Source organism: Lates calcarifer, linkage group LG5 (assembly GCF_001640805.2).
Source record: "Lates calcarifer isolate ASB-BC8 linkage group LG5, TLL_Latcal_v3, whole genome shotgun sequence".
NCBI lineage: Eukaryota > Metazoa > Chordata > Actinopteri > Centropomidae > Lates > Lates calcarifer.
This window is the reverse complement of record NC_066837.1, coordinates 21,181,891-21,208,464: the sequence shown is the minus strand read 5'-3', so window position 1 is coordinate 21,208,464 and position 26,574 is coordinate 21,181,891. Positions and strand designations below refer to the sequence as shown.

At 41.2% G+C, this 26,574-nt stretch overlaps 1 protein-coding gene across 2 annotated transcripts in view; it reads left to right on the top strand.

The window, feature by feature from the left end:
• Positions 1 to 26,574, top strand: part of add3a (adducin 3 (gamma) a) — a 99,665-nt gene that overhangs the window by 8,749 nt on the left and 64,342 nt on the right. Inside the window, exon 2 of one of the 2 annotated variants that reach the window (XM_051070744.1) lies at positions 9,590 to 9,627. The gene's annotated coding sequence lies outside the window, so the exon portion shown is untranslated. Of the gene's footprint in view, positions 1 to 9,589; positions 9,628 to 22,592; positions 22,696 to 26,574 lie in introns of those variants that run through there. The other variant, XM_051070745.1, reaches the window with a different exon arrangement.

Sequence of the window (26,574 nt, the reverse complement as noted above, 5' to 3'; positions counted from 1 at the left end):
TCAGTAGGCCCCCCCCCGGGCATCACAGAGCGATCTGTGAGTCTGCTGGGTGTGTATGGATTGTGTTTGTTTGTGGCCACAGTACGTAAATGTAAGTGTTCGTGTGTTTGGAGTGCTAATATTTTGATATGCAACCAATTGAGTTCCATTTGGATTTCTTTGCAAATGTTTATGTACAGTGTAAATGTTTCTCTTCTTACAGTTAGAGAATCTCTTGGTGCTTTTGTTTGTTGGCATATTGACGCTAGAGTTTATTTTTTAAGACCAAATTTTACACTTTGAATTGATCGCTGCTCCAGGATTTTTAGAATTATGAAATTACCTCTTAAACAACATTCAGTGTCTGTATCTGTGTGTTTTGTTGCAGCACAGGTTCCACCAAGCCTCTCCATCTGTCTCTGCTCCCACAGGCTGTCACTCATCCTCCCCAGAGCAGAAATAAACAAGATGATGGTTAGATAGCAGATTGCAGTTTCAGTTACTTAAGAAGTGATGTTGCATTACATCCTGTGCTTTCAGATGGCAACACAACCCTTCCTTTAAGGCAAAGATCTACCCTAAAATGCTTGAGTACTATGAAAAAAAAAACTGCTTTTGCAATGTGAAGTGTTTGGTAGATGTACAAATAGAAAATCTATTATGTTTTATGTATTATTTTAGTCTTGCTGAAATGAGATGATATAAATATTCAATTCAGATTCAATGTATAGTCCTTCCTGGTTATATTCAGTTACTCTTGCAGAAAAGACAGTTGTCAGTCTGTGTATCAGGCTGATTTGACAGGAAAGAATGAATTAATTTAAACCATTTTTATCTGATTTTACCTTTTATCTGCAAAACTCCATAGGAAAACTTGAATTCAGTAACAATCTAAGTTGCCCATTTCTTACAAATGCAGAGATAGAGAGACAAGAAATGTTCTATATCTTTATTTCAAAGAGTTTTATTTTGAAAGGGAGGTCCCATAATAAACTCCTGACAGCGTCTGCGTGCATATTTCACTAAATACAATTTCGATCAGTTTTTCCTTCAAGTGAACAAACAGATTCTCATGACAAATAACACTGTCTGTCTTATCACTTCCCCCTGCTGGTGAATGGACACCTACACGCATACATACACACTCACAGAGTTTCCACTGAGGATGTATCTGTTCGAAGTCTGGGAGAGATACCCTGTCAGATGCGTGTGTGGTGTCATGTCACATGTCTCGGACTCATGTCTCAGGATGGGAAGTATGGGAAGGCCGTATTTCCTTTACCTCAGCAAAGGAAATCACTGGATAGGACCCATCTTTTGTTCTGTCCTTCCAGGACAGTCACTGATACGCTCCGAGTGGGAAGTTAGACAAACACAGCGTGTAGCACAAGGTCATGTGATATCCCCTCATAGCATGTTTCTGCGCCCTTTATGGGCCAGTGACAGAGTGTGGTGTTTCAAGAACAATTGTTTACAACTTGAATGAGTGATGTCATTCATCTTGTGGGTAAAGGGAGTGTGGTGGCGTGTCCTGAAGATGATGTCACTTGTTCAAGCCCAACTCTGATGTTGTTTTGTTCTGGAAAAATCTGTTTCATGGCCGAGGGACAACTGAGGGAAGTGGTGGTGTATGTGTGTGAGTGTGTGTTAGAGGTTAAAGTAACTTCCAAAATATTTTCAACATAGACTAAAAAAAAAAAAGACAAATTCACAGGAAGTTGGTTTAGTACTTGTGGTAATGCTTTGTGGCCTATAAATCACATGCAGCCATCATTTGTTACATCTTTCTTTCATTGATTTTGAACATAGCCATCTGTATTTAAACACACACAGTTGTGTCAGTGCTCCTGTCATGAAAAGCCTGAGTTATATTGGTGCTGTTTTCATTGGCAGAGCTAGAACTGTAGCATAACAGCAGTGGGAGTCTAAGCTGGTCTAGACTAATAGATGTGCATTATAGTGATAAATGTGGTGACCGAAGGATTTCACAATCGGCTGCAAAGGGAAATCATGAGTACAGTACATCTGAACTTCACAGGACTATGTTGTGTGTTGTGTGTGCAATGTCTGTCAGGGTTATCATTAAAGGGATAGTTGGAAGTTTTGGGAAATACACTTAACTGAGGGTTAGATGAGAGGACTGATACTACTCTCATGCCTGTCTGTTAAGTATGAAGCTGGATAAAGACATGAAATTGATATCAACCATCCCATTTAAATTTGTGCAAGAAAGCAAATAAGCGTTCTTCCCAAAATGTCATACTAAAACGAGTAAGGTCATATGTGATGCTTTTGTTGACAAGGTTAATTGTACGTTATTTCTAGGGCTGGAGGTTAGGTTTGGTGCTATAGTTACAATTGTGGTTGTGATTGTTAGGTTTAAATATGGTTCATGTTTAGGTGAACTTTCAGGGATGATGTCAGGGTTAAGGAAGTAGGACCTGACCAAAATCATTGGAAGGAAAAAACAAGCTACGGGTACTGCATGTATGTGCAGATATGCCTGGTTATTATAGCCACAATTTTACATGAGGGTGACTTATCACAGCTTGAATCCATTCTTGTGAAGTGCTCACTGTGATTTTCAGTCACAATGATTTTCATTCATATGATGATTTTGCATTTCATAATTCCTGGCACTTGGCGCAGAGAAGCCCATTCAAGTTTACAGGCACCGAACGCTGCTTAGAGTTGCCAGTTTGTGGGTTGGATACCAATGGTCCATGTTTAAAGAAACATTAGTCTGACTAAAACTAACATTGGCCTTATTCAGTTACTTGGATTGACCAAAAGCCATTCAGACAGTTACAGTCATAATCTTACTTTCTAAAGCAATTACCTTTCTCTTTTTCTCTGACACATCTTAAATTAGAGACTTTATAAAAATGGAAAAGTTTAAACAGTTACTGTCCTTGTGTATGTAGTAGACATTTTAGCTTTATTTCCAGTCTTTTTTGGCAACATGGTGGGCCCTTGTATCCTTTAACTGCATGGCTAATGTCACACCATCAAACAGTGACTGAGCTGAACTGTCTTTGAGCACAACTCTGACTCTGTGTCAGCTCCAGAGACACTGATGTACAGCCGAGCCTGACTGCGGACATCCCTAAGGAGGAGTGTTTCCCTGCTGGGATTAATGGTGTATCAGATTTTCAAGTTGTTATTATTAATAAAATCAAGTGAAAACAAAACTGAGTGTTTAATGGGGCTGTATCCAGGCTAGTTGTGTCATGTACTCTGCCTGAACTCATCCTTCAGTGAGGCTGTCTTCCTGTTAATACAGCTGTCTGGGTGATCTGTTCAGAAAGGCTTTGTGGAGAGTGGCGTGTTGCCAGGACTGAACACAGATCAACCTTAGGGAAAGAGCAGCAGAAAACTGTGTCATCTCACAGGAACAATAGACCACAGTTAACATCTTACCCACAACTGTTGAATGCTTGTCTTGTGTTATGAATTTAAACAAATAGGTGGGGTATAATCAATTATAAGATGCAAAGATTGTCCTTTATCTGAAAAAGGTATGCATTCACAGTTTCATATTCTGTTGTCTAGACCCACTGATGAAAAAGGTTTAGTCTAACATGACATTAGCTGTTGCAGAGGTCTAACTCGTGATCCTTTGGTTGCAGCATCATCTTTCTATCCCAGTGTTTCTCTGCGGCTTATGTGGTACTAGTTTTCTCTAAACAGTTGTTTCCCAGTTAATCATCCAAATTGGATTAACATGTTGGTCGGGATGGAGATCTTCCTCTGAGCGCGGGGTCTGTGTGGGTCTGGGTTTGAGTGTGTATTTGTTCCATGTGTGTTGTAAATCTGGTTTAGAAGTACTTGGTCATTTCCAAATTAATGACCTCAAGAAGTCATGTCTGATGAGGTTCTGTGTTATTAAAGGGTTCTACACTTGGAATATTTGCGTTTGGTTTGTGTTTGCGAATATATCACTACATTCACAAAACAAACTCTCCAAAGCTGTATATGAGTATACCCAACTGTTATACTGTGGAAAAATATTTGGCAAGGGGCTGAAGTGCTGTAAATGGCTTTATGTGTGTTTATGGGTGGGATTCCCCTTGTAAAATGAGAATGTTAGCAGTATGAAGTAAACACTGCTAATTTTGTTGTGTTAGGGATTATATATAAACCTTATATAATTTATGGTTGGGTTTAAGTCATTAATTGTACAGTAATGTAAGGATCAATCACAGGAAGACGGAGGCAAACACATAAGGAACACAGAAAGAATGTGATAGTGTACTGTGAGTTTGTAGGAAAAAAGCGTGAGAAGTGTGTTTTAACAGCTCTAAATAAACAGGAAACTACAGAGAGTTAATTATCTCAAATATTTTATTATATATATATATTTTTAAAAAATATTTTACTCTCTTATTATCTATCTTCTATTCACTGTACCTCTAAAGTTCCAGGAAAAGAAAGTACAGACAATATCAAAAAGGTGGTGACTGAACTCTGTAGGGATTTCTGAGGCCTTAGTCTGTGGTAGTGTACATGTGCCCAGCAATGTATGTGTGCCATAGCTTAAAGTTTGATTTCCATGTCCCCCATTAAGGCATCTGCATGCTTGCACATACATTCTGTGATTATGTGCAGTGTTGACTATCTGTGATTGTGCTCCCTCAGTATTAGTAACCTGCCTGTCTCCTTACTGCTGCTCCTTACTCTCCAGTGAACTTATTCCAAGACAAGATAGTACAAATTTACCTCATACCTGGGTCTGCCATCAGCTGTGCAGTCAATTTGCAGATTTAACAGCCAATATGAAATAGTCCATTTTCTGCAGCCACACAGGTAGGATTTGCTGGATAATGGATCACAGTCAGCTTTCTATATTATATTGTCATTTTGGCTATAGTTTCAAGTGAAACAATAGTTTTCTTTCTCTTCCTTAATTACATGTGGTTCACTACAATTACTACAATTGCTTATTTATTGAAAATGACTCATCTATTTATAACCTGAAGTGTATGGACAGCGTAGTGGTGGAAGCATGTACACCCACACATACAAACGCACACACTCGTCCCTGTAAAGCAGTCAACACTAGTCAGATTAGGGGGCTTTTACTGTGCAGTGGACAGCAACACAGACAGAATCACACCATCTGAAAAACTGCTGCTACCAGGTAGAAATTCTTATTGCCAACTGCTGTCTGGCCAGGCAGCATCCAATTCAATTTTAAATATTAAAAATATCAGCTTGCAAATCTCAACCCAAGAGGAGAAAATTAAGAGTGAATGCTAAACAAATGAAATATATTATCTACTTGGAGTTGATTTAATATGGGGAATAGACTTGACTCGAGACCACTTCAGTTCAGTCTGCCTTTGCTGAAACAGTACTATGGCAACAGGTATGGCTATGAGAGACTAGTATGCCTTTAACATATTGTAATTACATCAAATTTAAGGCGAAATATTTGGGAAAAATTGAAAGCAGGCTTGCATCACCTGTGTGCAACTATTATCTTAACTTATCATGGTGGGCTGCTGCCATGTCCATGTGTGATTACTTGGATAAATGGGTTGATTTTCATTTTACAAAATATCATCTTCGGTTGTTTCCTGCTGAATGAGCACAGTCCTGACAGACTGTCTTATCTGCCATCTGTTCTGAGGCTGGTGTAAAGCTAAACAAATTCTAACACATGCCTGCTCTTGCTTTAGGCTCAACTAAACTGTTTTGCTTTCAGTTTGACCTCTGCTCTAATGTTAGCTTTGCCTCCTTATTTTTGCCTTCCCCTATGTCTCGACCTTCTCATCTCACTCATTTATCCTTATTAGATTTCAAAAGTCACAAGGTAGACAAATCTGCTCAGCAACAGTGAAAGGATCACCTGTCATCCCCTTCATACCTCTGAATTAATTGAATGTCCAACCACCACGCGATCAGGGAATGACAGGGCTATGGCAGACTGGACACTGCAGCTCTTACTACGTCTCTCTAAACCTGCCTGACAGAATCAGATTAATGAGATGTTGTTGTGTAACTGTGGCAAAACAAGCAAAGTCAACTCTTATCTCGTCCCTGGACTTTTTTTAATATAGAACTAAGGACATACCTCAAGCCAAAAGTCAAAGACCTGGAGGTGTATCTTTCCATTAAAAGTGACCTTATCTCCCCTTGTAAGGCTAAAGTAATAATTCGTTTAAAAAAATAACACTTTAAATTTGTCTTTTATATAATGAGGCCAAAGGGGGCGTGCTGTGTGGCTGGAAAAGTCACATCCACCAAATCACTGAGGCCACTGCAGCGGTCAGCAGAAAAGGTTGTTATGTAACTGTGCTGGTTTTCCTTGTCTCTCTGCATCTTGCCCAAAGAAAAAATGATTAGTGTGTCAACTGCATTGCCCAACTTAGTTAATGACTTGAAGCACTGCTTCAGCCTGGTTGTTCCAATTGCTCTGGTTCAAGGTAAGATTGCTGCTGACAGAGAGCTCAGTCATGAGACTCATGTCCAGACAGGAGGTAACGACACTGGAGGTAACGACACTGCCTGTGGTCCTCAGGAGCTCAATGACTAGAGTTTGAAGCATCATTGTTACTTTAAAATGATGGTTGGCCATGTCCTTCTTTCAACACTAGCGTCTTGGCGGTATTTGGCCAAAATAAAGTGCAGGTTTTCATCTCTTTGTTTCAAACAGATCTACAGACAAAATAATTAAAATGACCTCCTGCAGATATAGGCCAACTTTTAACCTTTGTTTAAAAGTATCACTCAACACTTTCTTTGGCTTATAAAAATTGTATATAGACTGTATTTATAGCCAAAGGGCTTAAAGTACTGTCGCCCATTCCCACACACAAGGCAAGACACTGGCCTAAGCATGTGGGGCATTTGATTTGGTGAAGTGTTTAGCGTCTTGCTCAATAACACGTCAACATGTGGACAGGAAGAACCAGAGATCAAACCATGTGACAGTTGGACAATCCGATGCCTCCATAACCTCAGCCACCCCAGAAGTGGTCAGTTGAGAGAGGTTTGAAATTGAGACTTTGATGTCACTCCATCTCAATTTGATCAAGGCACAGTCTTGATACTGTGTATCTGGTTACAGGAAACTGAGTTTAAATAGGCTGTGGGTGAATAGAGATCCTGAGATCTGAGCAGAATCTGTGATCCACCTTTGTGTTGACAGTAAAATTCATTGCTGGATTTCTCTGTCAGGCATTCACCAATGAGCTGAGTGATCTGCTGGCCTCTTACTGCTTTTTATGCAGCTAGATCGATCTGAGCTGTGAAAGAATGCAGAGCTGCTGTCAACAAGCTTCTCACACTTCTCACTGTCATTTCACACCTGAGAACTGAAGGAAAACTCATTTCTCCATCTCCACTAATAAAATTTTCCAGCCAGGTTCAGCAGGTGGTTTCAATTCCTTCTTATTCAGCCAACCTGGACACAAGTGTGTTTCCACAACTGTAGTGCCATCTGGGGCTTTTCACATTTCAGGTATTCTACAACCTCTCGCACAGGCAGAACACTTCCAGTCATTGTGCCTGCAGTTACATAATTTTGACTGAACAAACTTGTGCAAGAATCAGCTTTTAGCCTTTTTATAAAATACAAAGTGGTTTCAGAGAAGGTTGATCAACCTAAAGGGGCCAGTGCACTCCTTCAGAACTGCTTGTTGGATGGTCCAGTGGCCCCCTACCAAAAACCTTTCCAATGTCAGACTGTACCTGACCATTTCTATAACTTTCCAAAACCAACAATTTGACATTCACAGGCCCTTCCCACAGTGTTTGGCCTGCTGTAGAGAGGTGAGAGGAGATCAAGTGTTTGAACTTCTCTCTTTAGCTTGATTATTTCTGTCTCTATTCATGTGGACAACTGAGTGCAACATGGGGAATGTCCTGAAATGATGGCAGGCTTTTTATCCCATCTTCAAGTGTGGCTGCTATTAATGCGTATGATTTTTGGTGTGGCTGGACATCTTTCACAAACTGGCACCGACTGAGCATAACCCAACCCTGATGTTAATGGTTACGCAGACTGTCCCCTGAACACATTGTTCCATAATTCTTTCAGACGTGTTATTTTGGGCCAGTCCCAAAATTCCCAGTAGCCAATTATCATTATAATGGAATGCAGGCGTAGCACCCTCTGCAATAACACATCTCACATGCTATCAATAGCCCTCGTGTTCTCCTACAGTGAGCCGTGGTCCCTGGTGTTGACACAGTTGGTGTTTGTGCAGATGACATAGATGGCCATAAAGGACCGACCGGCTTCCGCTCTGTGTAGCTACCAGTACAGTTCGTAGGCACAGCTCTTTCTCTTTAGTGGAAACTGCCGACCGCTGTGACCAAGAACACACATGTAGAAGCCTGGAGATTTATGAGAGCATTCACCAGTGCAAACACACACACACAGGTAGTGATTGAACTGCATCCAGAGATGGGAGAGGTGCCTGTAATGTGGGGACCATAGGGACACCATAATGAAAATAAATGCAACACTTGAACGATCTGTCTATTTGTGTCTGAATCTTGAGTCTTTCCTACAGGAAATGGTTCATAAGAGAGGAAGAGGGGTATTTAACATTTCCTTTGTAAGGAAGTTGGTTAGTTACAAGGTCTGCTGAATCTGAAAATAGGGCAGCTGGTTTATAATTTGGCCCATGTGCATAAAAAGACACCTCAGGATTGGGATGGAAGTAAATAAATGTCTGTCACCTGATGGAAAAGAAGAGGCTGCCCCCCCATAGGTTGTCTGTGCAAGCAGCCTATTACATCTCATTGTTATGTGACATCTAGTATAAGTAATTATGATGGGAGCAAAGGAGGAAGTCAGGTGATGTAGTATACAGAGTGACAGAGTCCGCATTAGGAGGAGGGTTGGGGTGGATGGATGGATCAACAAGACACTGGACTTTTAAATGGAAGAGCGTTGTTCATTTGTGATAATCAACACTGTTTCTTTTATCCGTGACCATTCCACACCTTAACTATGTGTTTCTTATTGTAACCATGACAACTAAAGTCTTCTAATCTTAAGGAAGTACTAAACCCAGGTACGATTTTTTCCTAAAACTAACCAAGTAGTTTTTGTGCCTAAATAAAAAAAAAAGCAAAAAACATGGTTATTCCACAACATTAACTCTGTATTTACTATTGTTACCATGGCAACAAAGGACTGGTATGACTACCGTGGGCAAAAGCCTAGGGGTTGTATCTAAGGATATGGACAAACGACCTATATAATTGTAAAAGTTGGAGGACTTTTTTAATTTAGATTTTTTCCAGCATGTCAAATATGTTGAATTACAGAGCAGTTTTCAGGTATAATGAAAAGGCTTCACTCTCCAGGAGATAAAGTAGACTTTATTATGGGAGCTGTCTTCTTTCATTTCAGCTTTTTACTTCACTCATTCCTGCCTAATTTGTGTTTTTGTACTCTGGTATTACAGACTTCAAAAAAACACACCAACGGGTAAATAATATTTAAAGCAAATTCATGTCTGCTTTTAATTGTGACAGATTTCTTCACCTCAGACACATAATATGGCTCAGATTTCTCCTAGTTAGCTGTAGAAAGCCTCAGAAGACTTGGATGCACAAAGTAATAATGCGTTTGTGTCTGTTTTTATCCTAGTTGGCGAGACGTCATTAACTCAAGCGGCCCCCTGAGAGGTAAGGCTTTCTACATCAACACACACCATTTCAGCTCCTGGTCAAGCTTTTAACACACCTGTTGATTGCATCAATAGCACAGTGCTTCTTGGAGTATTATTTTATGCCATAACACTCATAACTGATGGGAAATAAAGTGAAAAAAAGTCTGTAATGTAGTGTTGACTGAAGTGGAAAGTTTTGGTCTGTCAACCAAACGCCTCCACCCTCCTCTTTGGGTTTTTTCAAGGACTCAGAAGGTACATGGAGTGCAATAGTGAGGACTTTTTGGAGAGCCTTGAATAAATGACACGGCTTTGGTCAGTGGTAAGCTTACAAACTGCTTCTGGCTGGACTTTTTACTGTGCTGGAAGCTATCCTGTAAAGGAAATAGTGACTGGCCTTTCTCGCTCTCTCTATATATATATACCATATATACAGTATACATATTTCTCTCTTGTCCTGTTGCCTACTTGTGGTCAGAAAACCAGGATCTTGCTTGTCACATGATAACTTTAACAACCATGAAATCCTTTATAGCTTCATAGAAACTTGAAGTGTCTGTGCTATAGTTTATAATACTGCTGCAGACGAATTACCTGTTGAAGACAAGCATGTCAAATGCCTTTACACTTTCTTATTGCCGCTGTATCTTCTGTAAAGGTTTGACTCAGATACCCTCAGCTCCATTGTTTTTCCGCACTTGTCACATGACTTTTTTTTCTGCCTACAACTTTTTATTTATCACTTTCATACCTACGTTTTCCAAGTCTTTGCACTTGCATCTCAGTCTATTCAGCTCTTAGGTCATACGCGCTGTATAGTGGGAGAACACCTGTTTATTTCACTGTCAGCCTTTCACCATTTGAGAATTTAATAGCTTTTGCTACACATGGCTGCACAGGCCACAGCTGCCATGCTTCATTTCCACTTTTTGATAAATGGTACTCTCCTTTTCGAATACAAATTCACTTAAAACCTATACAAGCTAGACTGAGATGATCTCATTTGTTGCAGCAGTTCCTGCTTTATGTAACATTCATGCATTTTTTGGCTTTCTGGTTCTCTCTGTGTCTCTGTGCTCTAATTTCTTCTTTCGTTCCACTTTAATACCTCTCTGCTCGACTGTCTCTAACTGTCATGTCTTATCTTCTCTGTGTGTCTCTGTGGTGTCAGTATGTTCACTCCCGGCGGCTGTCGGGCTCATTTTTAACAAACTTTGCAAATGTCAGAAAAAAATGGAAACACAAATGAGGTACATTTTCATAAAGATGCTGAAGAAAACAGCTAGGTTGTTTCAGTGTTGGTAATATACAGAATATGACTGTACAACTTCAACAGACATATATTGCATGGGTATAACAGAAGTACTATGTGGTACAGATATTTTGTTTCCAAGGCCAAGGACACATTTTAATCCTTGGATTGTTGTGGAATGAGATTAAACTAAGACAATATTTATACAGAAGTTCCTGCCTCAAGTATAAATGTTATGAGGTCTGTTTTCTGCTTCTGTTTAGATTCTCTAATTCAAAACAATGCTTTTAAAGATACTTGGATGGAAACAAAGGTTTGTAGCTGGTGGTTTCTTTTTCCTCCTTCCTCTTTTTTGACCTTTGTTTTTCTTATTTTAGTGCATTTTGGAGCTTGTCTTGTCAGCCTGTCTGATGCATGCTCAGATGACAAGTAAAGGATCTTCATCTGTGTTTGTGCCATTTTGCTTTGGATCTGTTATTTGGACTGTTAGATATACAGTACGTCAAAAGAGTGAGTGCAGAAGAGTGCATATTGAGGAACGTCATCTCTTTTGATTTTCTTGTACCATATCTGTGTCTCTTTACCCGCTGCGTCTCTCAGTCTTTTCTTACCCTCCCACTCTACCTTTTTCTCTGTCAGATACTTTTAGAGCATCTCTCTCGTCCCCTCAGTCCCAGTTTGGCAGATCTTCCAGGTCCTGGGTTGGCGAGGTCAGGGGGGAGAGAACATTGCAGCTGTGCTTGCTGACGTGTCTCGTAATGTGTCAAATATGTCTCAGAGTGCTGCTGCAGACTGAGCAAGACGACAGTCATTCTCATATCTGAGTATCTTTACCTCTGCATGGGACCATTTGAACCCTCACCAAGCTTAGTGTGTGTGTTCAAGACTCTTAGTGTGTGTATCTTGCATTCTGCTGGTTGATAATAGTGTGCTTTATATTTAGATCAGTATGTTGAATACGTATATTGCATACAGCCTTATTAGGGAATTTTCTATTTTATATATCTTTCAGAGACACATGCACGCATATATTTTTCAGAGAATAGAAAACAAGGTAGCTAACACAGGGTGATACCTACAAATAATATAGAAACATCATGTTATCAACTGACTCTTTCCATCTGACAGAATACCAAAGACTCCATTAAGCACTCGCAGCCATATACAGCAGAGCTATGAACTCAACATCTGGCCTGATCTAAAATTGAACTTGTATTTCTGTGTCTTCTTGTATTGTACATCTGCAATTGTTTGTATTTGTAACAAATCTCAAATTGCCTTAATAGGTGTGCTCAGATTTTCTAACTTAATCCAGTCTTGTCACTAGTCTCTCTAAGAAGTTTATTCAGTGTAGCTGTCAACACGGACTCTGCCACAGGATTCCCACTGGAGCTGACAGCTTTGTGATTTGGACATGTTTGCCTTTTCGACTGCAAACGACAGCTAAGCCATCTGGCTAAGCTCCTAATGCTCCATTTATAAATTACACCACAATAGAAAGTGGATTAACAGCTGTTTATGTAATCCCTTAATGAGTTTCATAGTGCTTTCTGTGATTTTGTTTATCCTGCACTGATAGCAGGAGTTCAGGAGTAATACATGCCATTCAACTAATCGGTCACAGGCCTTTTGGTGTATTGACATTTTACATATGAAATCAATTCTGCCTCCTCTATCTTCTCTACAGCTGTATTAAGTGATTTTTTTTGTCTCCCAGGTGGCAGCGCAACAAGCTGTAAACATCGCAATGACATATTATCACCTTATAAAGTTGGCGAACACATTAGCAAACAATTCACTAAAATGTTCACCAACTGTACACTTACTGCGCTAGGCAGTAAGTGTACTGAACTTTTCCTATGAAAATGACCCCAGTGAGAGTGGTGAGACTGAACCAAACAGTAAAGTTGTGGCCCATAAAACCAAAATAAAAAACTGAAACACACATGAGTGCTCTATAGAGCTGAGGGCGGCCGCAGAGTCTGGTGATAATTCTGTCGGTTTGTTATTACAAGGTACCCCTTTCACATTACACATAGTCATTTTATCCATCATTAATGTAAAAATTCTGATTAGAGCAGCTCTAAGTAATATGTCTCAAAAACCTTTCTGTCTCTTTCTCTCCTGTTAGCTAACTATTCCTGTAAGCCAGTGTGACTAATGTCAATGAGAGAAGGTGAAAGTGAAAGAGAGAAGCACTTGGCATCCCGTAAAGTAGTCCATGTGTCCATGTAACCAGATAACAAAGTCAGAACAAGAGGTTGGAAAAAAGAGAGGAGAAGGCATTCCTGAGGGTTTCGAGGGTGTCTGCACAACGAGAGAAGCTGAAAAGACAAGTTGAGAACTAGCCAAAAATACAAAGGGAGAGAACAGAGATATAAAACACACACGACTGCTAAACCGTTTACTGGAGTAGGAAAGCTAAGGTCAAAACTTTCCATCGGTCATTTTCTTTCTCTGCAAGTCCTGTCTTTTTCTCTTCATTGTCTCTACTTCTAGTCTTGTTTTTTATCCTCCTTCTTCCAGTGCGTGCCCTGCTCAGTTTCTCTTTCTGTGACTGTTTGCCATCTATTCTCCCCATGCTTTCATCTCCCCATCTCTTTCTTCTCTTTTGTGTTTCCCTCAGTAAGACAAACTTTCTTTTACCCAGCAGGGCAATAAAGAGACGTCAGCGTCTCCTTCCGCTGTCATTTAAAGTCTCCTCATCCTCTTGCTTTATTAAATGCCTCAGCATGTAGCCTGGTCCAGACTGTCTCGCCCTGATAACGTCATGAGTCTGTTTGTAATGCCATTATATTGAAGGACTGTTTTACTGGAGGAATATGAGCTTTGAGCTTTGAGTGCAAAAACAGTAACATAAATTTTGATTTTTGGAATTTGGTTAGTGGAGCAAAAATTACAGTTTATAATTAACTGTTATTTGTTATTGTCTAACCCAGTCTGGCAGTAATTATAGCTTAATAATAGCAGCATGGAAAAAGAGATTTTGTTCATTGTATTTTATTCAGCCTTTTATTTTCTTAAACACAACATTAAAAGAAAGGCTTGATGATCTATGTGTTTAAAATGTTGACAAAATAAAACGAGTGTGACTTTATATCATCGTCTTCTGAGAACTCGTGTCATTTACCTGAGGGCTCCTTCATCTCCTATTACCAAGACTTCCCACCTGTGCCACCAGCCTCTTCCAATCTCTCAGTGAAATGGCAGCTTTTCAGACCTCCAGGCTGCCATCACCGCAGATAGCTTTTCCCATGTTGAATACTTGGTGCAATTAATCAGCTCTGTGACCTGAGACACTGGTTTGATTTGGCACTGGCTCTGTCTGGCTGCCGTCTCCTCTCCAGTCGTCTGGATGGCATCACAGCCGCTCTTATCTCACTGCTGCTCCAAACCACACATGCCGACTGCCCACATAACTGCATCTGTAAAAACACACATACACCAACCGTGTCTCTTAGAAAGTCTGTTCCTATACTACTAAACAGTTTTTCCAATTACTTTGTGGTGGGAATGTAGTCACTGGCTGGATTATGTTCAGAATTTTGAATGAATGAATGAATGAAATGCTACATTTAATAAGCAGCAGCGGGGTCACCAGGAGGTGCTTGGGGTGGATACAAAGTGAGGTTTGCATCCAGGGTCCCATCTGTGGTTAGGCTTAGGCAACGAAAGCACTTTGGTTGAGGTTAGTGAGAGATTCGTGGTTTTGGTTACATGTAAATAAACACGTTGTGTCTGACGTCACTGTGAACGTCACTGAACCATAAAAAAGTATTGTACTGTGAGATTGGATATTTTGGCCGAAAGCAGATTTGTTGTCTATGAACATTTACTGATACGTTCAGTATCACGACAGTTAGGTGCAGAGGCATACACACCAACAAAACTGATACTCCAGTTTATTTAAGCCCTATCTAGTTCCAGACAGAGAGTAGCTGGAACATACCTGATACTTAATGAGCCTTTCTCGGGGTTTGCTGGCTTTTCGTCTGCGTACTGCTCCTTGCCATTTGAGTATTTCTTCCTTCTTCCCTTTTTGGAAATGCATTGCAGTTTGGTTCTTGTTCATAAGCTTTTTGGACCATATGGTCTAATAATTTGTGTAACAGTCTGTGTTTCTGGTGCATTTTAAAGGCACAGACTCCACTATATCTTAAAAAGATAGCTGCATACTCTTCACTAACAGAGTCAGACAAGTCTTTGCCTCTCACTCACTTACTCAGTCAAAGACAAGACAGCACACATGCTATAAGTTGGCTCCAGTTTAGAGACTACTGGGGGAATCTGCAGGACAAAGGAGGTTGTGAATTATACCAGTTTTTACTGCAGAGATGGGCAGCTGTTAGTGGATACAGGCAGCGATACAGAAACATAAAATAGGCTGCAGGCATCTGGCCAAAGGGATAGATTTTACAGAGGGTGGAAACTATAAAGGACCTGCAGTTCTTGGACCTTCAGGGAGAGTCTTTGGTGTAAATCATAAAAGGCTGGGCACATCTGACATGGATAATGGTATAATCATGTTCAGCCCAGCCCTCCAGCATAACAGGGGTTGATCCCATTACAAGTTTATTCTTGTTAATCCTGCCTGTTGTGTTAAATTTATTGATTTTAAGTGTTCACATCAACACAAGAAAAACTTATGTAGCCATTTTAATTTGGATATGATTATTAGATAATTTAGTTTGTTTCAGTCACTGGACACGGACACAGACAGACAGATTTATGGTGACCATATGCATTGATATTAATCAAAAGGAGTCTTTCCAAGGACTGACACATACTTATTTGTTGTTATAAACTGTTTTAATTATGATCAGAATGGGCGTTTCCCTGATGAAAAACAGCTGTCTCCTTGGTGACTCAACAGTCCCGAGAGCAGCTGGAGGAGGGGTTTGATTTGTGTGTGTTTGTGTCGGAGCCTGATTGTGCATGTAGCGTATTTGGTTTGTGTTTTACAGCCGCATTTGATATGATTTGTTGCCCTCTGTTTATAGTTGTGTCGGGATGGAAGAAAGAATTCTGGTCTTGTTGCACTGGTGATATATCTTTAGCTTTATGGCTATCTGTCTGTGTGCCATTGTTTTGTGGTTGAGTTTGTATTTGTGACTCTGGTTCTGGGCCACATGATGTTTCTTCTAATCATTAGGCACATCCCAGTGAAATGGAGACTTGGTGTTGTGGCCACAGCTTGACCACATACACACATGCACATACGAATGGACATATAACATAAAAAATATGAAAAGACTGCACACATGCAGATGTGCCTTGATTTCTTTACTCATACACTCAAATTTAGTCAAGCACATATAGTATAAGCATATAGGCACATACAAGGACACACAAACTCAACACACTTTCATTTTCAGCTCTGGTGGCCTGTGGGGCTTTTGTAGTGCTGAGAGGCCACAGACGACAGCTTTGTGTTCTGGGAGGCTGGGAAAGTTGGACTGCAACACACACACACACACTCTCTTTCACTCTCTCTCTCTCTCTCTCACACACACACACACACACCTTTCACTCTCTCTCTCTCCTCACACACACACACTTTGGCAGTGTCAAAGCCGGTGCACAGCTCTGCCCGGCTCAATAGGCTGATTCATTAGAGCCTCCTCATGACACCAGAGGAGAAAATGGACTTGCAGTAAAGGGAGGATGCTCTGTGGCTGAAGCCTGACAGTGGTCAGGTCAGTCTTAAAGGAGAAAGCCACCTGAGAGTATTTTTGTCATGGCTCATTTTTCTGTTACATGCTGTATCCCTCTTAGTGATATTAGGTAAGTGTCATTCAGGTCTTTGTGGGCAGAAACATTAGCATTAGCAACATTCAAATTATCAGTGAATGATATACAAATACATGTGTATTATGAATACGATGTGCTTCCTCTTTGCTTTGCCCCTTAACTGTTTTTTTAGTAACACTTTTACTTGTAATGGTGCAAGCGCTGCCTTTGGAATTGCTCTAAAAAATCATGCAGTTTCCATTCATTTCTAGATACTTCAGGCTAGTCTGTTTTAGAGGTGTTTGCTGCAAAGGAAACTTTATTATAAACTTCATTATCTTAAGGGTTGCTTGTGCCCTGCAGCAGGCAAATAAAGCTACTTCACTTCAGTCACATTTACATGTACTAAAACTAGTTTTTGATCCCATTTTGTTATCAAATTATTATTATTTTTTTTGTAAATGAGACACTTCACACACCTGGAACTCTAAGCAGGTAATCACAGACCCTGCAATTTTATTACTGTCTCCACTGTGGGTCAGTTCTGCTCAGGAGAACCAGATATTATAGAGAGTTTCATTAGTAGCGTCATCATAGCTGTCATAAAAGTGCACTATACAAACATCATTACTCTTTATTTTACTCACTGGTTCATCCAAAAACCACAAATTTAGAGGGTACTGACAGCCTCCATTACGCATTATTGTTCACAATGGAGCCACGCAATGATTTAAAAATATTTATGCCCTTCAGTCATTCTGTCCTAATGCATAAAAATGCTCTGAAAATGTCCAAACCCTTTTGTTTCCAATAGCGCATCCCAAATTTATTTTATTTTCTCTGCTGGAGAGATTTTTTTCTTTATTTTTTTATGGAGGTTTTTATCTAATATCATCATTACTGAATCTGGCAGCGGGCAGTGGAAATGTGCTGTGGAGTGGAGTGGGTGTTGTAAGTAACGATGCTTGGCAGCGAACTGTGTTTGTCTGGAGCTCTCCCTCGCTGTCTCCACTGGAGTCAGGCAGGCTTAAAGCCCAGGCCTCCTGTCGATGAGGGGCTCTCACGGCCCTAACCCCCCACCCCACCCTACCCCACCCCCTTGGATACGTGTGAGATGTGCTTCATGTTTTAACTGCTCCCTCTGGACCTCACTGGGAGATTAAGTTGAATTTTCATGTTTTTATGAACTGCTGTAGATGACTTATGTTCTCACTAAACCCGACATCATTATTATGAGGCCGTCAGTGTATATGTATTGTTTTTCTGCACAGTGGTTCAGCTAAAGTCACTTTTAAACAAAATGCCTTTTGTCACCATTCAAAGAATTTGGATTATTGAATTTAAATTAACCCTGGAAACATGTTCTAAGTCCCTGTCACAGTGTGCGTTTTGACCATAATGAGCACCTCCTGACCTTGTGCCAGACATGGACTCATTAGCTGAAACACTATGTTTACCTCTGTCACATGGTGTTACAGTCAACACAGGGAATTAATGAACACCCCCCCGCCCCCCTACACTACATAGACTAGGCTGAGTCTCCACACCCCACATTGCGAGGGGTGGGGGTCAGGTCGCCTCAGGACATGAGTGAACCGAATTTTGTGAATAAACAAGGAGAAATAACTCTGGATGATCTATATAGCTGAGTGCTTGGAGCTGTTTTGTCAGGTTTACTTATTACAAAGTGCGACATTTATTCATGCATTATTCATTAAATGTCATTTTTTGTCAACATCTAGAACTATGAAATAAGAAACCTTCCAGATCTTCCAGATCCATAATATTCTCCTATTTTCTCAGAACCAATTACAGGTGTTGTAGTATCAGCGCATGCTGTTTGTTGCTATACAGGGGACTATGTCAGACACACACACAATACATTCCACTGTGGCTTCCATAAATCCTTTCTGCGTTATCTGTTCAGTCTGACAACATGTCGCCCATATTTCCTCACAGTCAGTCACTGTGACACAGGCCTCCCTGCATCAGCTCCACTCTACTCCACATACATACTTTGCTTTCAATGCTGGACGCAGGCCAATTGGCCACTGCAGGCTGCTGCAGGTGAATCCTAGCATTTCCTCTGGGTTTTTCAGAGGATTTGAGCTTGCGTCAGCAGTTACGTCGCTTTGCTATCCCCTTGTGTTTGCAGGGAGTAGAATAGGTTTATTCACTCTGCATGTGCAGAGTTGGAGTCTGGGCAGATCTGATTTTTAGGCACATCATGTCCTTTTCATAAGAATGTATATGGGCAAAAAAATAGACAACTATTGTTTTTTACTGGTTGATGCTGCAGTTGTGTGGGTATGGCATTTTAACTGCTCCTGGCTGGGTATGCAGTGTTTGATTGGGGAAAGCTGCATATTTGTCACATGTAACAGTGGAAAGAACTGCTGGTCATGTCCAAGAATCATTTACTGTGGCTCGAGATGGGACAAGATGGCAAATAAAAGTGGATACACTGTCAGCATGAATGCGGTCGAATGTAAAACAGCAGTCCAAATAGTCAAGGACAAAAACACTCTGCAGAGTAAACACTTAAAAAAATACGCTGGTCTCGCATCCCTGAATGTAGTGTTGACAGGGAAAATGATTAATGTCTGTTTAGACACCATCTGCTGTTGTGCAGCAGAAATGTTGAGAAGCCAACTTTCTGTTGCATCTAACTCCCTTTGAGATCTCTAACTTTAAATGTCAGTATAGTCTGTCACACAATACAGCTGTTGTTGTTGATGTGTATGTTTTCTAGTGGATGTTTAACTCTCTCCGACCCAGCAGGGTAACAGAGCTGTATCTGTCTCATTCTCATACCAGATAGTGGCTGTGATGCACAATTTTGTGTTTTTTTGTGTTCAAATTAGAGACAATAGAGTATAAAGTTTACTGTTGTTGTGTTGGTTTAATGTGGATAGGATGGAAGACTTTTTGAAATGTAAAAGTCAGAGGTTTCAGATTCTAAAGTCAGCAGCTGCTGTGATATTCAGCTGCAGGTTGTGTCTGTGGGATACATAATCAGATCATAAACATATATGCAACACCCTTTTATGTCCAGTTGCTGAGTCTGCAGTTTCAAGATGAGCAACTCAGGATCTGTTAATGGAGCAATACTGACAGACAAGCACTTTATGATTTGTTGATTTATAATGGATCAGTCTTACTACAGTAGGTACAGAGCATAATTATGTAAGCACGTAGAATTAACAACCAGTGTGGATTTACATCTTTACACTGACTTAAGAGTTCATTCAGCTCTACTTGAACCATATAATTACCTACCAGTATGAGTGCTTATTAACATACACTATGCCTACACCATCTGCCATTTGCAAAGTGCACAGTCCCATCTTCCTCCTACATCTCCTTAAAGAAGGTATTGTAGAAAGTTACAACTAGCAATCTCACTCATAAATAATCTAGACATGCATCCCTTTTTAACCCATGGAGAGTGCCGCAGGGCCCCTGCACATCTCACTCAAATATGTGCTAATGTTAGACCAGGCATCCAGCTCCAGCAATGCAGCGGGAGGCCAGAGGGCGAGGTTTATTCTGGGACAGGTATGCACAGTCTGAGAGCTAGAGGGATGTGGTCCTGGTTCCTGTGTGTAATATGCACATGTGAGGTGGTCGCATGTGAAGTGTCTTAAGGCCGGTGAGGTCCACGCAGGACTGTGCAGATTCTGCAGGCATGACCCATTAGCTGTCAGCTACAAATTATGCCCGACAACACTTGAGGATGCCGTTTATTCCAGTGCAACTTGAACACACCACAACTAAATAGTTTCCAATGTGGGAGATTCACTGCTCTCAGCCCTGACGAGGGATTGATCCTCTCGTCCTAGACGTACTTTGACAAACATGAAACCACACTTACCGCACAGACAAGCAGAGTAAGCAGGGAATCCCTTCCACTTAGAGATTGACAGCTGGGTATACAGTAGCTTGGCTGGACTGCATCTCCCCATAATCCCCCTCTCTGAGCTTGAATAATTGATTCTGAATTGATTTCGGCGCAGCTGGCTCATGCCGTTTGGACACTAGCATGTATTTTTGCTTCCTATAATTATTGTCTGCCTTGTTTTTCTGTGCTGGTCAGCAATAAAGCCAAGCTTTTACCCTCCAAGTGGAAGCGTTTTCGAGGAAGCAGCAATTAAAAAATTCATTTGAGATTTGTTTGTTGCTCTGGCTGACCATAAATTACACACACCAACAATTTGCCTTTACGTGAGGGAAGTTAAATGTCAGCGGATGCCCTTTTTAATTCTTCTAAACAGAGTTCGGAGAAATCTGAGGCCTCTTGGAAAACGTTTCAATCTTCTTACAAGCTGTTGAAAACCCACTAAAGAAATGATGTCCATAAAGCCTGTAATGTACAGCATGGAGATCGTTTCTCTCAAGTGAATGATGCTTAATGCAGAATGGTTTGTTCAAAGACATGAAAGGGAAAGGGAAGGACTGCGGAGGTGCCTCCTCAGTTGAACTTTGCTTGGACAGCCTAGTCAGCGAGAGAGCCTTTCTCATGCTAATTTAATGTCATTTCCCTGGCTTCTTTTTATATCACCACAGTTAACAAATTGACCCTATCACAACAATGTGACAGCACTAAACCTTATGTCCTCTTAAAGCTGCAGAAAATATGGACCCCAGAATGTCCACCAATGAGCAATACTTAACATTTTACTATTTATGTACTTTTGAGCCTTTAATGGAACAGACATATGGGAAAACACATCTGTTCACTTTCTTCCAAAAGTTAGATGAAAATATTAATACCGCTGTTATGTCTGTGTGCTAAACATGTAGTTAGCCCACTGCCCCTTAGCTTAGCATAAAAACAGCTAGTCTGGCTCTCTCCTAAGCTAACAAAAACCTATTTACCAGCACCTCTAAAGCTCCCTCATTAACATGTTATATCTTGTAGTGCTGAAATTGGCGATTATTTTTGTTATTAATTAATCTGGCATGATTTGTTTTGCAGATGTTTCCTGAAACCCTGAACGCATACAAAAAAACTTACAAAATATATAGCATTGTGATATTTCATGCCAACTCTCGAATTTTTAAAATACCATTTCCTCCCTCCTTTCTTTGTTTTGGTCAAATCCCCCTCCACACTCTTTTGTGAGGAGGGAGATTCCTCACATGAGGAGGTTGTTAAGCTGCTATCAGGGAAAGTGCTGGATGTCTTTTGGAGGAGTAATGGGGAGGGAGGGACCCTTTAGTGGAGGGAAATAAGGGGAAGGCTCTCTTGTCAAACCTAAGAAGCTGTGGCATTTTTGTGCCTTGCCAAGGACTTTGGAAAATTTAGCAACAGTGATTGTGAGTAGGAGACAAGAGGAGAGATTTAAATTAAAAGTTTGGTCTCAAAAGAAAAAAGGGGGTGGGCAAAAAAGGTTTGGGGTAGCTAAGAGGGAATAATGGGGGAGGAAAAGAAAGTGAAAGAGAGACAGAGGGAGTAAATCCAGTCTTTTTTTTTAATTTCAGAAGACTTTTACTTTTCATTTCACCCTGATTAGTCACTTTGCCCTGAAGTCTGGGCCAATCAATAAACACATTTAAGTATTCTTGGAGCTTTTTCACAAAAGATCACTGAAGCACCCTGGGGGCAAAAGACCCTGTCATCTCACTCCTGTGTCTATGTGTGTGTGTGTGTGTGTGTGTGTGAATTTAAATAAGGTAACCCCTCCCCCTTCCCCTCTTCAACCCCTCCACCACCATCAGCACCCAACTGAATTCACAGTTTCCCCCCCTTCTCCGCATGCTGGCTGGTCTTCTTGTCGCCCCTGCAGCAGATAAGGTGTGTTTTCTATCAGTGTAACTCTCAGTCTGCACTGATAAAGCAGAGCGGCTCCTGCTTCAGTGGGGAGAGAGGAGCACTAAGGAAAAAAAGAGAGATACTGTAGGAGGAGCGTGAAGGAAAGAGGGCAGCAACAGTTTTAGACTGCTACAATGGGAGAGGCGTGTTAGAGAGAGAGAGAGAGAGGAGAGAGAGGAGCAGAGCAGCACAGGCAGAGGACTCGCTGCAGTGCAGGTGGATCACAGCCGTCTGGTGAAGAGGAAGACCCGCAGGCAGCAGTTTAACTCTAATTGGCTGTCCAGCAGGTTTGTACTGCAGTTTCTGTACAATGCTAGCTGATTGTTGCATGGTTTGTGCCTGTGTGTGTGCACCCTGTGGACTGATATAATGGATGCTGTGTTCTCCACCATCAGGGCTGCTATCTCATTGCTGTCCACTTTCATTGGCTCTGTGTAGTTCTTACATTTCCAAGAGCTCACAGCACCAAGGGGGAAAACAATATGAATCTGATAATCTCATACATGTTTGTGTTTTATATTTGCCAGTATAGCACATGCAAAAGTTCAGGCTGCATGAGAAACTTTGAAGCCGCATAGAGAATAGAAGACTAGGTTGCTTCGTGCTAAATGAAATAGCAGAGGCCCTCTTCCCTCCTTTCACATCAAGAGTTCTTTTACTATGGAGAAGAATAGAGCTGGGAGCTGTGAATGGGCCTGAGATGGCTTTCTGTGTGCAGAAGAGAGGTGCCGCCCTCTCAAGTGTCAGCATGCTTAGTGGGTAGGTGGCAGGGTGGGGGGTAGGTAGGCTCTTGTAGTTTGCAGAGGGGGCTGAGTTTTGTGCATCTGGGCCACATTGATTCGTTACAAGCTATTACCTGTGTTTAATATTCTACATGTTAAGAAATGAGTGTTGAGAGTTCTGTCCTGTGACTCCTGTCCCGCTCTTTACCCCCTCAGGGAAAGGAGGAGTGATACAGTCAAGTGCTTTAGTCGATCTGTCTTTTCATAGGTGTCTGTTTACCATTGACTGAACAGCGATAAGGAGCCGTTAGGAGCTGGTCGTTTCTATTTCTGACTGTTGTTTTCTGGGTGTTCCTATGAAAGGCCCCCTTTCATGCTTGACTGATGGGAAAGTCTGTGGTTTGGTTGCTCTTTGCTCATGTTGTTATTTGTTTGCCAGCTCTGAATTCTCTGCCAACAGTTGCTGCAGTTTATTTGATTTTGTTTTTTTTATGTTGCTGGAGGTGTTTTGCATGATCGAGGATTTGCATTCCATGTCTCAAGGTTCTGGAGCATTTCTGCTCATTTTCTTGTTCTTCTTTAACCTCAGCAGGAGAACGAGCACAGCAAATCTGCACACCATTTCGGCCCAGTCAGCTCTGATTTCAACATAACAGATTTTTGCCACAGATTTTTCCCCTCAGTTGAGCAGTTTATCTGACAGCAAACTGTAATCATGTGTTGGATTAGGAGTGAAGTATGATGAAGGAGGTTTGAGTCCAAGTTGAATCTTGTTTGTGCTGCAGTTGTTCTGGACAAGAACTCACTGCTGTAAGACCATCCCTCAGTACAATAAAAGAAAAAAAAAAAGCTGTGCACAAAGCTTCAAAATGTCAGTTTCATGTCTACACATTTCATAGCCAAAGGGAAACTGTGTTTTTTGGGGGTTTCATACTCCCTGTCATCTGACTGTTTCTCCTGATCAGTACAGCTGAAATATTTTCCCCAGCCGCAGGCAAATAAATCCTGACTTGCTGTCTAGTTCGTCTTCTCAGTGCTGAAATGATGAAGTCTGATGGGATTCACCTTAGTGACACATTCACCTGTGTCCACGATACTGCCTCCTGTAGACCTCCTCATGTCCTTTTTTTTGTGTGTCACCACTTTTCTGTTTTCTTCACCAGGTACATTTGGATTTTTTTTCTCTTTGGCTGTATGTGTGAGGATATTGGATCTTATTACAGTCATATTGTAGATTACTCACTAATTGAGAGGAGTTCTTTTGGAGCTAGGTGCTGTCCTACCACCGATGTGTGGGCATACTTTCTGCATGTGGTGCTCAAAACAGCCTCAGAATTGTATGGCTCTTTCTGCAGTTTCAGTTGCTGTTACTCTTGATTTGCAGATGTTTAGCCAAAGTGTTAAATATTCTGCTTTGAGATTCAGCTCTCTGCAGAGGATAGTTACAGTCTGCTTCCATGGAACTTGTCGCCATGGTGATGGCCTTGGTCCTCTAACAGATCCTGAAACGTCAAATCAAATATTTGTACTGAGTTCTTTTGTAGAAAAGCAATAAAACAGGACCATTGCAACAGGCTTTGTTTGGTCTTCGTCTTTTGGCCATTCTCTGGGGCTTTCTCATTGTTTCAGGAATGACTCTGTGTGCCGGGGCCCTTGACGAAAAATATTGCTGCTTCAGGCTCGTTGATTTGCAGTCCTGTTGGCCTCGATTTTCCTCTCCCAAGGAAATTCTTGTATCTATCTGAATTCAACACCACATGCCTGCTCTTGGGTCAAGGTTTTGAGATATATCTTTGTGGCAAATGAAGACAGATCTCTCAGTGTTACATTTGACTTACTGCACTTCAAACCTGGGATATGTAATTCGATAACATTTTAAAAGTAGCCAAAGGAAGTTACTTTTCCCCACATGCTGAGCCTGAGGAGGTGAACTGCAATGGTGAAGTATTGTCCCGGTGTCTCAATCAACCCCGGTGACCCAAGCACCTCTCCAGATCCTCTCCTTATGTTTCCACTTTAGGAGGAATGATAGACTGTGTGTGTGTCATTGAATAAGTGTGTGTTATACAAAAAGACAGGAAGGGGGTGTCTTATCATCCAAGAAATGGGTGTTGCTCCTCTTTCTAACTTGTGTTGTAAATCACTGGTTTATGTAATGGGGCTCTGTGTGTGTGTGTGAGTGTGTGTGTGGTGTGTGTGTGTGTGTGTGTGTGTGTGTGTGTTAAATAGCTTGGCTAGCCTGCCCGTGATTATGTCATACAGCATGGTTTCCAGCTGTCCGAGTCAGCTGCATTTAATTTTGCTTTCAAGAGAGTCATCCCCAGCCACAGTTTCTGTGTGTATGTCGTGTATCTGTGTGTCCCCGTGTGTGTGTGTCTATGTACACCCTGTGTACATTTGTAACTTTTAAATTTGTCTAAATTGTTTATATAAAAATGCACACTCAGTACTCTTTTGGGCGTCATTTGCTGGCCCAGAAAGTGAAGAAAACATTGCCGTCAGTTCCTGGCTAATGAAACTCTGAGTCTTTTTTTGGTTCTCTTTCATGATTGTGATTTGGGTCTGATAGAACACTGTGGTCCAGCTCTTAAGCTAAACCAAATGTATTTGGGCTGTGTCCCACTGAGGGGCTTAAATGTGAGTTTTGACAAAAAGGACAGCACATTACAGCTTTAATGCAGGTGCACACGCAGGGCCCCAGACTCACTGTGATCAGGTTTCTTTGCACACAGCAAAGCAAGAACGTAACATCTTTGAATCAGCAATGCGAAAACAGGATGATGTTGTGCAGTCATGATCATTTTGTTCAGTAAGCACTGAGGGGCTTTAAAACTTGATATTCCCATGGACAAGTCAAACCGATCCTCATTTTCCTTTAGACTTCCTTGTTGACATTGGCTGATTAGCTTATTGTTGTCCTCTCCCACAGATGTTACAGCCTTGTTACTTAATCTGATTCTTAGAAAAGCCTCCAAGTAAAGAGGCACTGATGCTGGGCGGTTGAATTGTTGTTGGAGTTACTGAGGACCTCTCATCCTGCTGCAGTTAGTGTTGGATCCATGTCTGAGAGGGTGGCAAGACAGGATTCCTGCAAAAAGGAGAAACTACTCACTATATCCAGTTTATAATCCTCTGGGTAATAATATCAGTTCAAATACCAAATGAAATGTCTGGCTTGCTCCGCTCTCTGCCCAGCAGTGGTTAGACCCTGCTAACCCGGGGCTCCCTGTCGGCCTCCACCGCAGTCAGTTGAGGCTTGTAGGGTGAAACCGATGATGATTTGAATCTCTCCCAGCACTTTTTATAGATGGCTCTGGCCAAGGTCAGGGTTCATGGGAAAGCTTTGCTGAACTTGTCTTCACCGGCTGGATCTGCTGACACGTTTCTCATGACTTGTCACTAAAATTGGATCTCATAGTTATGTGTTCAAGAAGAAGAGAGAAT